The sequence below is a fragment of the Beta vulgaris genome, chromosome 9 (genome assembly GCF_026745355.1).
Source record: "Beta vulgaris subsp. vulgaris cultivar EL10 chromosome 9, EL10.2, whole genome shotgun sequence".
In the NCBI taxonomy this organism is placed as follows: Eukaryota; Viridiplantae; Streptophyta; class Magnoliopsida; order Caryophyllales; family Amaranthaceae; genus Beta; species Beta vulgaris.
In genome coordinates this window covers 4351172-4357266 of record NC_079210.1, presented here as the reverse complement: position 1 = coordinate 4357266, position 6095 = coordinate 4351172, and the positions used below count along the sequence as shown (strand labels likewise).

Below are 6095 nucleotides of genomic sequence, written 5' to 3'. Positions count from 1 at the left end.
GTGTTCGTGATCAGTCTACTTTTGACGATTGAATCGTAACATAAACTTCAAAGTTCCTCCCCTTCTGGTCTGCGAATACTTTGTCGACCAACTTCTCGTATGTGGCTCCAACATTTCTCAAGCCAAAGGGCATTGCTTTATAGTTATAAACACCACAATCCATGATGAAAGTAGCTTTCTTTCTTTCGGCCTCTATATATATGTCCGTGAAGGATTTAGAGAGAGAAAGTAGAGAGAGATATATAAGCTATTTTTGGTGTCAGAGAATGTACCTGCAGAAGAGTACCATTTGGCTATTTATAGGAGTAATGTTCATCTGACAAGATGCGCAATCCGCTGACACGTATACGACTAAGATGAGTCTGACTGGAGAGAAGATTCCTTTGTTTTGTCCTTTACGGTGGCCACGAGTGCCATCTCAGACCATAGTCAGGATTGGCTTGGTTCATCACTATGTAACTTTGCAAGCTTGAATTTTGTAAAAATGCACAATCAACTACTTTAACTTCCATTTCACATTACATTACATTACTACACAGAAAATTGAGGTTTAAATTATAGACCCATGGGTGTTTTTTCGGATGGATTGTATACTTAGCAAGGAGAATAACTGATGCTGCTATCACACAAGGTAAGAACTTCACACATCCATAATCTAGCTAACTGAGCTATGCTAAGTAGTAGCCCAAATATTACAGTTATGAATGGAAGCTCGAGGACATTTACAAAACCTCAGCACTAGTAATAGAGCACAGAAAAAGTAGAGCTATAGGAAAATATAGCATACCTCTCTCCTAGGTCTTTTTGTGCAAGAACTATGAGAATCCAAGGTTTACACGTCATTTAACACTGAATATATATCACAGTCCAATATTTTACATGGCGTGTCATCGAGGGATGATAAACATCTAACAGTTAGATGTGTTACATATAAGTTTTCCTGTAACCAATGTTGTTTGTGTATATCACATGTTGTTTGTGTATGTAAATATATTGTTTGTGTTATGTTCCTCTTATTTGTTATAAGAAAAAGGAAAAATTGTGAATAACCACCTGTCAGATACCCCTGTTTCAAAATAACCACCCCAATTTCATTTGCATTTAAATAACCACCTCTACTTAGCTTCACGTTTTTAAATACCCACCTCTTAACTGAAAAAGGTGACTCCGTTAACAGTGAGGCCTGTTGACACGCTTTTTTATTAAATTTTCCGCCAATTTTCCTCGACTTTGACCTATGTATATATATCTCTAACATTGACAAACCTAATCTAAACAAATAGAGAATGTAGAAGAAGTTGTGGAGTTTCTTGTATTGGGTCTCAAAGTGGGCTTTTGTTGAGTGGCTTTTTGGGTTGAAATTTGTTCTTGTGTAGGAGAGCTAACAACTGTGCAAAAGCAGTCCAAAGTTTGGCTTTTGTCAACAATTTCAAGCCACAATGAAATGGACTCTTGGTTTGTCACTTCAACTAACCCAGTGCTTAATGTTTTACCCGTCTCACTAAAATGAAACATCAATCTACTTGGCAAACTCATACTACTAGCAGCATATGCATTCTCTGCCATTCCCCATAAATACCTCAAATTAATTAATTCTTTCTCTATTTGACAACTAAGGTAACTGAACTCCCCTTCATACTGAACCACCTTCCTCCCTTTAATAATCTTCTTCACAAAATCCCCACCAACTTGAAGCTTAATTTGATATTTCGACATTCTAGCAAGGGCAAAACTAAAATTAGGAATCTTTAAGGAAGTGGTCTCTTATTGATATGAGTGTGCTTAGACAGAAAGCTAGAATTAATTGGTTATCTCAAGGAGATGCTAATTCTATATTCTATTTCACTGCTATCAAAGTGAGAAATGCTAAAAGTAAAATTACTGTGCTTCATAGCTCACAAGGGGAGGTTCTCACTGATTCCACTAGAATTGAAGAAGAAATCAAGGCCTTCTACATAAAGTTGTTGGGTTCCAGTTCAGAAACCATTGAGGCTATTGATATTGATATGGTTAGAAGGGCCCTAGGCTGTCACAACTGGCTTGTAATACTCTAATACAACCAATTTCACATCAGGAGATTAATGCTGCCTTACTTTCAATAAATGATTCTAAAGCCCCAGGCTTGGATGGATTTAATGCTGTTTTTTTCAAGAAGACTTGGGATATCATCGAACCTGAAGTTTATGCAGGGGTCCTGGAATTCTTTGAATGTAAAAGGATGCATACTCCAGTGAACATTACTGATGTTACTTTGATTCAAAAGGTTGAAAACCCCACTCAGGTCAAAGAATATAGACCTATTGCTTGTTGTACCATGATCTACAATATTATCTCAAAGATCCTAACAAAGAGGCTATAGCAGGTGATTTCTGAGGTGGTGAGTAACTCTCATTCGGGGTTTATTCCTGGAAGACATATTGGAGAGAACATTCTTCTAGCAACTGAGTTAATCAGGGGGTATAACAGGAGGTCTATGTCTCCTAGATGTGTTATTAAAGTTGACATTAGGAAGGCTTATGACTCTGTGGAGCGGGTCTTTCTTGAAAGTATGTTGAAGGAATTGGGACTTCCTAATCAGTTCATTCAATGGATTATGCAATGTGTTCAAACTGTTTCATATTCTATTTTATTGAATGGATGTCCCACTAAACCATTCCCTGCTAAGAAAGGTCTAAGGCAAGGGGACCCCTTATCCCCTTTCCTTTTTGCAATCAGTATGGAGTATTTGAGTAGATGCTTGGGTAATATGGGTTCAAGCTTCAATTATCATCCAAAATGCAACCGAATTCAGCTCACTCATCTAATGTTTGCAGATGACTTACTCATGTTTGCAAGGGCAGATCAGGGTTCAGTGGTGGAATTGTTTAAAGCTTTTCATAAATTTTCAAGAGCTTCAGGACTTGAAGCCAACAATGATAAGAGATGTATTTATGTTACTGGAATCAGTCAAGATTCAACTACTCAACTTGCAACTTTAATGAACATGCCTATTGGGGAGCTCCCCTTCAGATATCTTGGACACTGCAAGAAAAACTGCCATTTGCGACCAGATTTCTGGTTGCAAATAGTTCAAATCTGGTCGCAAAAAGCCTTTTACGACCAGAAACGCGTGTGGTCGTCAATGGTCGTAAAAAGCTTGGTCGTAAATAACTTTACAACCAGTTTCACTTTCTCATCGTAAATGTTCTTTTGCGACCAGATTTAGACCTCGTCGCAATTGGGTGTCATCTACGACCAATTTTCTGGTCGCAAATATGATTAAAAAAAATTAAAAAAAAAAAGAAATTAGCAACTAAACATAGTTGCTAATTTCAAGTATTTAGCATTTAATGTTAATTTAATAAACAACATTGTCATCGAAAAAATAATAAACTATATTTTTATTAATAATGAATTTGGTACAAGAAACCAAAAGAAAAAATAAAATCTAGAAACTTAAATTTATACAAAAACTTAAATTAACAAAATTAATTGTTCATCAACCAACATTATCTTCATCTTCATCTGCAAAATTTTTTAAAAAAATTAGAACAAAATCTGGAAAAACAACAAAACAATAATAGCATCCCAAAACACCCCACCACTGCCCAACCCCCAACACAACCACCAAAACCCAGCCACCAACACCCTACCACTGCCGCTATCACCCTCGAACCAAAACCCTCCCAAACCCAAACCCAAAACGAAAATGGAAAAGAAAACCCCGCCTGAACCCAGCAAACCCGCAACAACCCCAGTCGAACCCAGACTCCCAGCCCAACCAAAACCCGCAACTCCGAACTCCAGAATCCCCGCCACCAACACCGCCAGCAGACAAGCAACCAATCGCCACCCTCACCTAACCACAGAAAACCCCCCACCCACCCCAAAAATCGAAAAATCTACCCTAGAAAATGAAAATTGCACTCCAAAAATCGAAATAACAAAATCTCAATCTCAAATTCAAGTAGATCTAAAAATAGGTGAAAGAATTCAGCATAATCAAAGCACCATAATCAACCTAAACTAGGCTTCCCCGGAATCGTACATCCTCCTTGGGTATGGACTTCGAGCTTGAATAACAGTAACGAGATGTCTGCAAAACACCATCTCCCTGTCGGCTGTTGCTGCAAAAGTTGCCTCCATTAGAGGGTTGGTGTTGATATAAACCATTTTCGAGTTGAAGGTCGATAGATCTGACATTCTGCACTGAAATTCGAATGATAAATCTGGGAACCAAGAGGACAAATTCTGGTTTATAAGGGTTCGAGGGTTGTGAGAGATTAGACTATGAAGTAGAGCGATTTAGTTTTCAAAGGGTACGATCTAGAAATTGAGAGGTGAGAGAGAAATTGAGAAGTAAGAGAAAATTTGAGATGTGAGAGAGTGGTGAATCGACAGACGAGAGTCCAAAAAAAATAGAGATTGAGTGATGAGAGATAAAGTGAGGGACGTGTCTAATGATAAGATCTAGGGTTCATGACAAAAATTGGGGAAGATGAATGGTTAAAGGTAAATATGGGGTACTGGTAGTTGATGAAATCTGGATGATTCATTGAATTCGAGTGGTTGGGCAAAATGTTTTGGTGGAAATCATCTGATGCTCTAATGTAGTGATGCTAACTAAAAAAATGAAATAGAACCGGGGAAAGAATCCCGCTTTTATTTTGGGCCAAATTTTCATATCTTGATATTTACAACCAGATTTCCGCCTCGTCGCATAAAATTCTTATATTTACGACCAGTTTACTAGACCTGGTCGTAAATGCTCGTTATTTACGACGAGAAATCGATGTGGTTGTAAATAATGAGCATTTTACGATCAGAATTATGTCTCGTCGTAGATAATTTCTTCTATTTATGTCCAATTAGCATATCTAATCGTAAATGCTCATTATTTACGACCAGAAACGCGTGTGGTCGTAATTTTTGGTCGTAATTGAAGCTTTTTCTTGTACTGGGAGTTCCTTTGGCAGCAAAGAAGTTAAGCTTCACTCAATGCAAACCCTTGATTGATAGAATAACTGACAGAGCTCAGGGTTGGATGGCTCACTTCCTTACTTATGCAGGCAGATTACAACTTATAAAAGCTATTCTAGGGAGTATGCAGAACTTTTGGGATCAAATTTTTCCTCTCCCAAAGAAGCTTATTAGGGCTGTTGAGACCATTTGTAGAAGATTCTTATGGACTGGGTATCCTGATCAGTCAAGAAAGGCTCCAGTTGCCTAGGATTTCCTTCAACTTCCCAAAGTTGTTGGTGGGTGGAATATTATAGACATGAAAGTCTGGAATAAGGCAGCTATACTTAAGCTGCTTTGGGCTCTGGCGTTTAAACAAGATAAGTTGTGGGTTAGATGGGTTAATGCATACTATATTAAGAGAAGTACTCTGATTGAGGTGAACTTGAGCAACAATATCTCTTGGATGTTAAAAAAGATTGTTGCTTCCAGAAGATTGTTAGAAGATGTTGGAGGCTGGGATGCCATTAGTACTCAGCAAAATTTTAGTATAAAAAAGACATACAAGCTACTCAGAGGTAATTTTGTGAAGGTTGATTGGAGAAGGCTTTTCTGTAACAACAACTCTACTCCAAAAAGCAAATTTATTCTATGGTTAGCAATGCTGGACAGATTAGCTACTGCAAGTAGAGTGAGCCTCTGGAATACTAGCATTAGCCCTTTATGTAAAATCTGTGATCAACATGTGGAAGACAGACAACATCTATTTTTCTCCTGTGATTATAGTAAAGAAGTCTGGAGACAGGTTCTTCAGTATATTCAGAAACAGCCTTTAGCTGATTCAAGTTTGGAGCTGGAATATGTGATTTAAAAAGCTAGAAGTAAGAAGAGCCTGGATAAAGTATACATCATGCTTTATACTGAAAGTGTTTATGCTATTTGGCTTCAAAGGAACAACAAAGTCTTTAAGAATACTTTGTTATCAAGTAATCTTCTTGTGAAAGAGATTATCTTTAGAATTTCTTGTAGATGTTGTGAGCTTGAAAGACAATTATTAATTTCTTAAGCTTTGCATATGTTGTAGAGTGTAGAAGGCTTGTTTCTTCACTCTGGTTTTGTACTCCTTTTTTTGGTAGTCAATAAAAATTTTGAATTGC

The 6095-nt window shown here is 37.5% G+C and overlaps 1 long non-coding RNA gene across 1 annotated transcript; it reads right to left on the bottom strand.

Annotated features, from left to right (window-relative positions):
- Nucleotides 1–3282: 3282 nt before the first annotated feature.
- LOC130590047 (uncharacterized) lies at nt 3283–4676 on the bottom strand. The gene is made up of 2 exons (XR_008967639.1): nt 4001–4676; nt 3283–3504 (listed from the first exon to the last, which is right to left on the bottom strand). It is a non-coding gene; the product is annotated as an uncharacterized LOC130590047 (long non-coding RNA).
- Nucleotides 4677–6095: the final 1419 nt, after the last annotated feature.